Raw genomic sequence first — 8,654 nt, 5'->3', positions numbered from 1 at the left:
GTGAACACTTCAAAGTTTACCTGCTTAATCATTAATAAATTTGACTCGTGAGTCAGAAATAACTGATGAAGGCAAGGAAGGGGAAAGGCCTCTTGCAGCAGGAAGTTCTGGTTGCTTGCCGACTCTGGCGTGCTGGTAAATGTTTAACAGCTGACTTTCCACAGGGAGAGGGAAGGCCTTGGCTCTTGGTGTTCGCCCAGTTTTGTTGCAGTTGTTGCCGACACTCCCACCACTAGCAACTTCCACACTCACGCGTTAAATACTTTTGCAAAGAACTCGAAAACCAGGCCTAGGGATACGCACTGGTGGGTAAGGGTGCTTACTGAACAAGAAGCCGCGAGTTTCAAGTCCAGCATCTGTTTAAAGAAGGACATGGCTGGACATGCAAGTAACCGCAGCACTCGGGTGGGGGTGGGGTGCAGAGCCAGGTGGATCCCGAGAGCTCGCGACCAGCCCACCCAGCTGAAATGCTGAGCTCCAGGCTCAGTGAGATACCTGTCTCAAAGCACAAGGCCAAGAGTGACAAAGCCATCCAGCAGCGGGTTTCCAGGAACCGCGTATGGACACGCATGCACGTCACACGCACCATCACACGCACCATCCCTTCCCCATAGTCCTTCAGGGCCCATGAGCCTGTGCTGGCCATCCAGGCTTGCTGCCTTCACCCTTCACCTTTTCCTCACAGGGACAATGTAGACAGATTAGAAAGGACATTCTCCAGCCTTGCGTGCAGATAGGGGACCTGTCGTCAGTGAGTGCTAGCAGAACTTGTAGGAGTAGTGACAGTAGGGTTAGCAGTGTCTTGTTTAAAGCAGTTGTAGGCTAGGTCACCTCATTTTCAGAGCCATTTTGTAACTAGCCATGAAGGAAAAGCCACAAAAATGGCAGAGGACTGTAATGCCCCTGAATTCCTCCCGGGGTCTTCTTTAAGCCAGGGCTTATTTAGCTTTTGTGTTAAAGCAAACACAGTCATTCTTCGGGTGGCTCAATGGATATAAACAAACCAAAAGGAGATTGCTACTGAAAGCAAAACTATTGGAAATTAAAAAAAAAATTCATACTGTTACTTTCAAAATTCATGGTTCCTTTGATGTGAGTTTGCCTAAAACTCTTGGCTTAAAGACAGAACCTGTTCTTAGCACAGCAGTGTGAATATTTGGGGAAAATGCTACAGGTAGAGGCCACGGTGAGTACCAGAGAGACATCAACACGCTTGTTTGACCAGCAGCAAGTCACTTAGCAGTTGGCACCTTAGCTCCTCATCTGCAAAACAGAAATAATGTCGTCATACTAAAAAAGATTTCTTTTTATTGTTAAGTAAGTGTATGTAGGTGGGAGAGGATGTACACTTGCATGTAGCTGCCTGTGGAGGCCAGAGCAGGACATCAGATGCCCTAGAGCTGGAGTTACAGGAAGCTATAAGCTACTCAGGTGGGTGCTAAGAGCCAAACTCAGGTCCTTTGCAAGGGTACTCTGTACTCTTAGCTGCTGAGCCAACTCTCCCGCTCCTTACTGTGTTGTTTTGAGGGACGAAGCAGTTGATAACTGTGTAAAGGGCCCAGAACAATAGAAGGCAACCAGCATGCTCCAAGGCAGTAGCTGTCTCCATCACCCTCATCACAAACCCTAGTCAAGTAGATTCTGGGGTCATCTAAAGATGCGGAAGTGGCTGCCTTCATGGGGGATGCTTTGAGACTGAGACCAAGCCTTTCAGGGTTCAGTCCTGTGCCCCCATGCTTAGAAAGCTCTATCCGCTGTGAGTCTCAAGCACCCCTTTTTCAAACTGCTCTGCAGCTTTGGAACTACCCCTCAAATCTGGAAATTCATGAGCCCACTGGACACTGCCAATTCACTGATCCTACCGTCTTCTCCATATCTCACGATCTCTCCAGCTCCTGTGGTCACTCCTGGTCTGTGCCTCCTAGTGCCTGGCTCTTCTATTTTCTCCATCATACAGCCAAGCCCCAGCTGTAGCGAAGCCCAGCTCAGCCTCCTTTGGTCAAGTGAACCTGGCTGACTGGGTTTGCTTCAAAGTTTTGATTGCTAACCTCAAATGGGTACTTAGCAGTGCGGCCTGGCATCCCCTCCACACTGCTGTACGGCCTATGCCTCCTGACTCTCATTTAGAGCACTTCTCTCTTCTACCCTCTAGCCTCCTGGCTGTGCATCCTCAGGATGGAGTCCTGAGGTAGTTCATAGAGAACAGAAAGCAGCAAGAGACCTCTCTGGGGCTCACATCCCTGCAGCTACCAGTTTGGGTGCATCGGAGCCTCTCTGCTCCCTCCTGGCCTTGTTTCTCCCTGCGCATTCGCGGCTGGATTCCTCAGTCGTCCTACCTGGAAAGCAAGGTTTTCAGTCCACATTGGAAGGCCAAAGAAGCTAGGTTCTGATGGCATCGAGTAATGGAAGCTAGCACAACAAACAAGCAAACCAAACTGTGAGCTCAAGTCACCGTCTCTGGTTAGCTAAGACATTTATTGTAGCAACAGAAGATTGGCAGATGGAGACCATGATAACAGAAAGAGAACCTGTGAGTGTGGAGTTGAGGGGAAGCAGGAGAGCCAGGCACTGAGACAAACATGCTGTGAGTGTGGTGGAGACAGCTTCCTGTCACTCTCGGGAGGGCCTTCTAGGGAGGTAATGACAATTCCTTAAAGCTTAGGTGGAGTCCTGTCCATCTGGAGACGGAGGTGGCCAGGATGACAGGAGGGAGAGAGCGAAAGATACAAACTAGTTTGGAGTAAAAAGGATGGTGGGGAAGGCAGACAACACATGGCCTCTGCGCATGGTATGAACTTTATTCTGAGTGAAATGGGAATTCATGTTTTGTTCAAAAGACTTTAATATGAGGTTAGCCAGAATCTACAACTCTCTCAAAAATGCCCTTTTTGAAAGAGTATCCAAATTTTTATTACCACTTAAAAATAACTTGTATGGGGTCAAATAAAAATTTATAGTGCATATAATATTAATAATTATCATTTAGGGATACCAGGACTACACTAAGAAAGGCTATCTGTAGTTTTATAAATTACTTTAACAAACAGTTATATTATGCCACTGTATAACTCCCTTTTAAGATTTTTTAAAATTTCTTGTTATTATATGTGTATGGGTGTTTTGCTGGCATGTGTATCTGTGTGTCATGCGCATGTCTGGTACACTTGGAGGCCGGAAGAGGGTGCTGGATCTCCTGGAACTGGAGTTACAGTTTTGAGCTGCCATGTGGGTGCTAGGAATTGAACCCAGGTTTTCTGGAAGAGCAGTCAGTGCTCTTAACTGCGGAGCCATCTCTCCAGACCTCCCCTTATGATTTAATCAAGAACATGCACTGCCTTTAGTTGCCTTCCTTTTTTTTTTTAAACACTTTTATCAGGATAAAATTCATGGTCATATAACACAGTCATTCAAAATATAAAATTCTATGGCCTATACAGTTGCATAACTATCAGATTTTATTATTTTAGAATCCTTTTACCACCCTGTAACTTTTAGAGATCACCTCAGGTCCTTCAATCCTGCACCCCAACACCCAATCCCAGGCAACTTCCTGTCCCTATGGATTTGTCTACTATGAACAGCTCACATGAATAAAGCAAATAAAATATGGTCTTTCCTTATTCATTTGTTAGAATGCCTTGTTTTTTGGTTGCTTTTATTTTGTTTTTGGATGGTCTCAAGCACACCTAGGTGGCCTTGAAGTTCCTATCCAGGCAAGGGCAACCTTGGGCTGTTGGTCACCTTGCTGAGAGATCAGGGAGCACTGTCTGAGCTGTTGATCACCTTGTTGTGAGATCAGGGAGCACTGTCTGAGCTGTTGATCACCTTGCTGTGAGATCAGGGAGCACTGTCACACCTGGATCATGTGGCGCTCGGGTTCCAACTCAGGCTTGTGGTCCGTCTGCAGAGGAAATAGCAGTACGCCATTCGTTTTCCGGGTCTAAATGATGTTCCTGTGTATGGATAGACCTCATTGTTTTCGTCAAAAGAGCTTCAGTAGAAGGCAGGGGAATGGCTCTGAGTGGCATTTAACCAGGCTCACTCCAGCTGTTGCACAAGGGACCAGAGAACAACCAACTATGTCCAATGCTGCTTTTAAGGAAAAAAAGCAAGATCCAAGAATTGACCAGTAAGTGCTCAAATAGTTTAATGAAGAAAGAAATTTAATTAGCAGAAATATTTTTATGTATAATTTATAAATGGCATTTTATGGGTTTATGGGATTTGTTGCATTTCCTTTGAATAATTAAATATGGAATACAGATATAATAAATAATTAATAAGAATTTTAAGTGGAATACTAGGCATGTAAAGGTACAGGAATGATTGGAGAGAATCACTAATTTGTAGTGGCCTTTGGTATTTTCTTTATATTGCTGGTAATGATTTTTTTCTTTTTTTTTTGGTTTGTAGGGCATTTACTCCTAGAATAGTTCTCTGAACATAACTAGACATTATGATAATTGTCCAAGATTTCATGCCAGCTTCCAGAAATTGACCAAGAGAAAAGTTGATTATTTGAGGAAGGTCTTTTTGGTGCCTGCACAGATCAGGAAGATGTGAGCTCATTTGTGTTATTGCTCTTTGGAGGAGCAGGGGCAAGACTCTATGTCATCTACAAAACTGACCAAAAATTTACAGCATTGAAAGGCTATTTCCCAGTTCAAGGCCAGCCTGGGCTCTACAGAGAAACCCTATGGCAAAGCAGGCCAGCAGGCAAGCAAGAAACAAAAGGGCTGGGGTGAGGCTCAGCTGTGAAGTGCTTGCTTAGCCTGCACGAGGCCATGGGTCCGATTCCCAGACCTTATAAATAAAAACATGTGGTAACACAGCACTAAGGATGAGGCGCAGAAGTTCAAGGTCTTTTCCCCCAACAAAACAAGTTCGAGGTCATTCTGGGCTACAAGAGACCTTGTATGGAACAGACAAATGGCTTCTGTCATTTGGCGCAGCTAGAGTACATACTAGAAACAAATGCATCTACCTATGCGATGTTGGTGTAAACCATAGCAGTAGTCAACAGGTCAATTTGGGGCACATGACACTTGGAGGGCATGTAAATCAATGGGCCAGTGATTGTAGGGCAATTTAAAGCCGTTTGTAGGACGATTGGGTGGGCTTGGTGTTCGTGTTCGAGAACATTTCCGAAAACAAACCCAGGCTTTGGAACTTGACTGGCAACTAGGCAGGGACCGCAGAGTCGGAAGCAGGCGCGGGCCGGGAATTTGGAGAGGATCCCTAGGCGGCAGCGGGCGCGCGCGGTGCGCGTGTGAGCGAGGGCGAGCGGCGGGCGGGTTGTGAGCCGGGTATTGGCAGGCGGGCTGTGGAGGCTGGGCGGTTCCGACTGCCTGACGCCAGCGCGACCAGATCAATCCAGGCTCTGGGAGCGAGCGGGCGCACCACGGCGAGGCCAGGGCCAAGGCTCGGGGACGGCGGTCGGGAGCAGAGCGGAGCGGAGCGCGGGACCCTGCGCCGGGTCTCGTGCGTCCCCGCTGATGGGCGCGCCGCCGAGCCGGTAAAGCCGAGTGTACCCGAGCTGACTCGAGAGGGACTTGTCCTGCGCCGCGCGGGGTGCACCGGAACAGGGACCGGCTCCAGGGGGATCCGGGACGGGCACTGGGGGGGGGGGGGATCCGGGACCGGCTCCAAGGGGCGATCGGGGACGGGTTCCGGGGAGAATCCGGGACGGACTCGGGGACCCGCGCTGGGGGAATCTGGGACGAGCTCCGGGACGTGGACCCCCCCCCCCCCATGATGGCGCCTTGCGGCCGCGAACCTGCCGCCGGACCTCCTCTCCTGTCTCCCCGCGTCTTTGTCGGGCGTGCCCAGCTCTCCGGGGACCCCGTTCCGCCTCGGGCCGCAGCCCCATTGTGTCCCCGCCCTGGCCTGCAGACCCTCGCCTGGACAGCGCTGCGCTCCGCTCGGGTCTCCCTGGATGGGTGCGCACGTCCCCCGGGGTCCCCAAGCAGCCTGTTTTGGGGGTCGAGGTTAAGGAAAGTTCGCGGCACAGTTCCCTCTGATTTATTCAAAGGTCTGGCGGCCTCGCGTCTTTTTCCCCCACCCTCCCTCCTTCCGCCTACACCCCCTGCGTCGCCCAGTGTCGCCTCATTCCTTTCCCTTTACCGGATTCGATTGCTTCACTGCGTTCCGAGAGCCGGGAACAACTGTTCTCGTCCCGACCGTCTTTGTTAGTGTTTCTGTCGCGGGGTGGGGGCGGTGGGCGTCAGAGCGCGGGCCTGGGCGGCCGCTCTGCGAACTGCCTGCAAAGACTGCGGGGACAGCGTCTCTCCGAGGTGCTTTGGGGAGCCAGGAGGTCCATCACGGACCACATCTCCATACTATGGTAGTCGCGGCTTTTGTTTATTCCGAGGCGCATGCAGTTTTTCTAAATGCACGGTGCAAGATAATCCAGCTAAGAGCTTTCCATCTGAAAACCTCAGCCAGGGCCACAACCATCTAAGAGCATCGTGATAAAGTGTGTGTTGTCACCCCAGGCCTGTCTCTTCCCCTTCTCTTGGATTCCTGGGTGACATCTGAAGTTTTTAGAGCACGGACTGAAGGGAGTTGCTTGGTTTGTGTAATGTCTTCCTGTTGCTGGAGCGAAATCACAGCCTGCCCTTCACATCTCTCACTCTAAGGGCCTGTGGTGGATAACGTGCCCACACCTCAGCACAATGAGAAAACTGTTCCCTGACAGGTTCATTTTTCATCTTGTTTATAATTACCACTTTAAGTTGTACCGGAAGCAGATGAGCTATGCTGGAACAGTTCACAAGGAGTCGAGGCAGAGGCAATGTTCACTGCCAAGGTTTTTTCAATTGGTGCAAATAATTTTTTTTTCCCCCAGTATTACTATAATGTAGGTGCCAAGCCTAAACAGGTTGTACTGATTTAATGGGTTTGGCCTCCCCTTCCCCACTTTTCTCATTTTCAGTTGTACGATATTTCTGTGAAAGTGGTGTGCCGTTCGAGTAATTTTGCATTTCTTAGGAAGCTGTAAACCCGAGTCTTGAGAGATGATCATTTGGGGGTGGGATTCGAAGATCAGGTTTCTTCAGAGGCTGGGATTTGTCCTTGGTTTAGTTTTGACCCTTGCAACCATAGGTAGTAACCAAATCCATTCTTCCTTTACAGTATCTCTAGCTTTGTGCCCTTGGGGAGATGATGGCTTTACATTTTGGAGGAATGACAGCTTTTTTATAGGCAATTAAAAATGCTAACCTCTTGTTCATCTTGGAATTTATATTCTTTTTCCGGTGAGTTCATGTGAACGTTAAGAGAAAGTAAATCTTGGTTCCCAGCTAGACATACTAGTTGAAAACAAAATTTCGGTTTTTAATCTTGATTTACAACGATATTGGCCTCAAGATAAAATGCAGCAATGTGGGAGATTGGAAGAAGAATAAACCCTGTTGTAATTAGATGAGCGTATTAAAGCTGCAGTAGCCTACATAATCAAGGCCAAGTTGTGTGTGTATAAAAGATCTCATTTGTGTGGTCTTACAAGGCTAATGGAGGCATCGCGGAGACTTTATAAATAATGTAAGTTGTGTATAATGTGGAGTCTCCGGAGAGCCGGAGAGAGCGTCATTACCAGCCTTTTCAACCTGCTTGAGATCTTAAATTGATTTACAGCACTGAACTGGTGCAAAATGATACATCAGGATGACATGGGGTCAGCCTGTAAAAGTCTATGATGTCAGCCTGTTAGTTCAGCCATCATAATTAAACCATATTACAGGGGCAGCTAAGCAGGAGTCTGGCGTTCTACTTCAGATATGGGTGGTACATAGATTTTGTTATAATGGAGAGGGGAGGTGGTCAAGGACCCTAGTGTTTCTAAAAGCGGAAGAAGCATTCTGAACGGCGATTTCTGAGGGAGAGAAATGGCAGAGATGTTGCATCTTGTTGAAGATGCAGCTGCTTTGCAGTTGATGGTTTTTTGGGTGGTGGAGCCACCTTTGCAGTTCTGATCTGGGTGTCAGAGCTTGCTTACGTCAGTGTGAATTTAACTTGGCCTTCAGAGGATCTCTTGCTTTGTTTCTGATCATTTCTTAGCTCTGAGCTTGCACTGCATCGGTATGTGAGTCAACATGTTATTGCCTTAACAGGTCAGAGTTACCAGGTTCGCACCGAAAACATAACAGCAACTCTGGAGAGGATTCTTGCTTCTGCTTAAGTTTTTATAAAACATATTCAATTTAGACGTGCTGTCCGATAAGGTAGAAATAGAAATAATAATCATAATTTAAGATACCACGTTGTGTGCACCACCCACATTTCCAGTAGCCTTATGTGACTGCCACGTTGAATGTGTATGGGACAGTTTTATCATCACAGAAAGTTCTAGACTCTAGAATCTAAAGAGTGAGCCTGGGATCTTCCTCCGTTCTTCAGACAAGTCGTTGGGAAGTGACGGGAGAAACCAGGTGAGATGAGGTTGGCTTTTCAGGAGATCGTGTTTGCCGTTTGTGCTCATGATTGAGAGTACTAGGTACATGGAAATTATTCTCAGTTTTTTGTTTTTGGTTTGTTTTTTTTTTGTTTTGGTTTTTCGAGACAGGGTTTCTCTGCGGTTTTGGAGCCTGTCCTGGAACTAGCTCTTGTAGACCAGGCTGGTCTCGAACTCACAGAGATCCGCCTGCCTCTGCCTC

At 47.9% G+C, this 8,654-nt stretch overlaps 1 protein-coding gene across 2 annotated transcripts in view; it reads left to right on the top strand.

Moving 5' to 3' along the window:
- The first annotated feature begins 5,308 nt into the window (after positions 1-5,308).
- Positions 5,309-8,654, top strand: part of Smad1 (SMAD family member 1) — a 61,788-nt gene continuing 58,442 nt past the window's right edge. Inside the window, exon 1 of one of the 2 annotated variants that reach the window (XM_005345390.3) lies at positions 5,309-5,515. The gene's annotated coding sequence lies outside the window, so the exon portion shown is untranslated. Of the gene's footprint in view, positions 5,516-5,779; positions 5,940-8,654 lie in introns of those variants that run through there. The other variant, XM_026777769.1, reaches the window with a different exon arrangement.

This window comes from Microtus ochrogaster, chromosome 4 (genome assembly GCF_000317375.1).
Source record: "Microtus ochrogaster isolate Prairie Vole_2 chromosome 4, MicOch1.0, whole genome shotgun sequence".
NCBI classification, from domain to species: Eukaryota; Metazoa; Chordata; class Mammalia; order Rodentia; family Cricetidae; genus Microtus; species Microtus ochrogaster.
The sequence above is the reverse complement of the archived record's forward strand: the minus strand, read 5'-3'. Positions and strand labels throughout refer to the sequence as shown.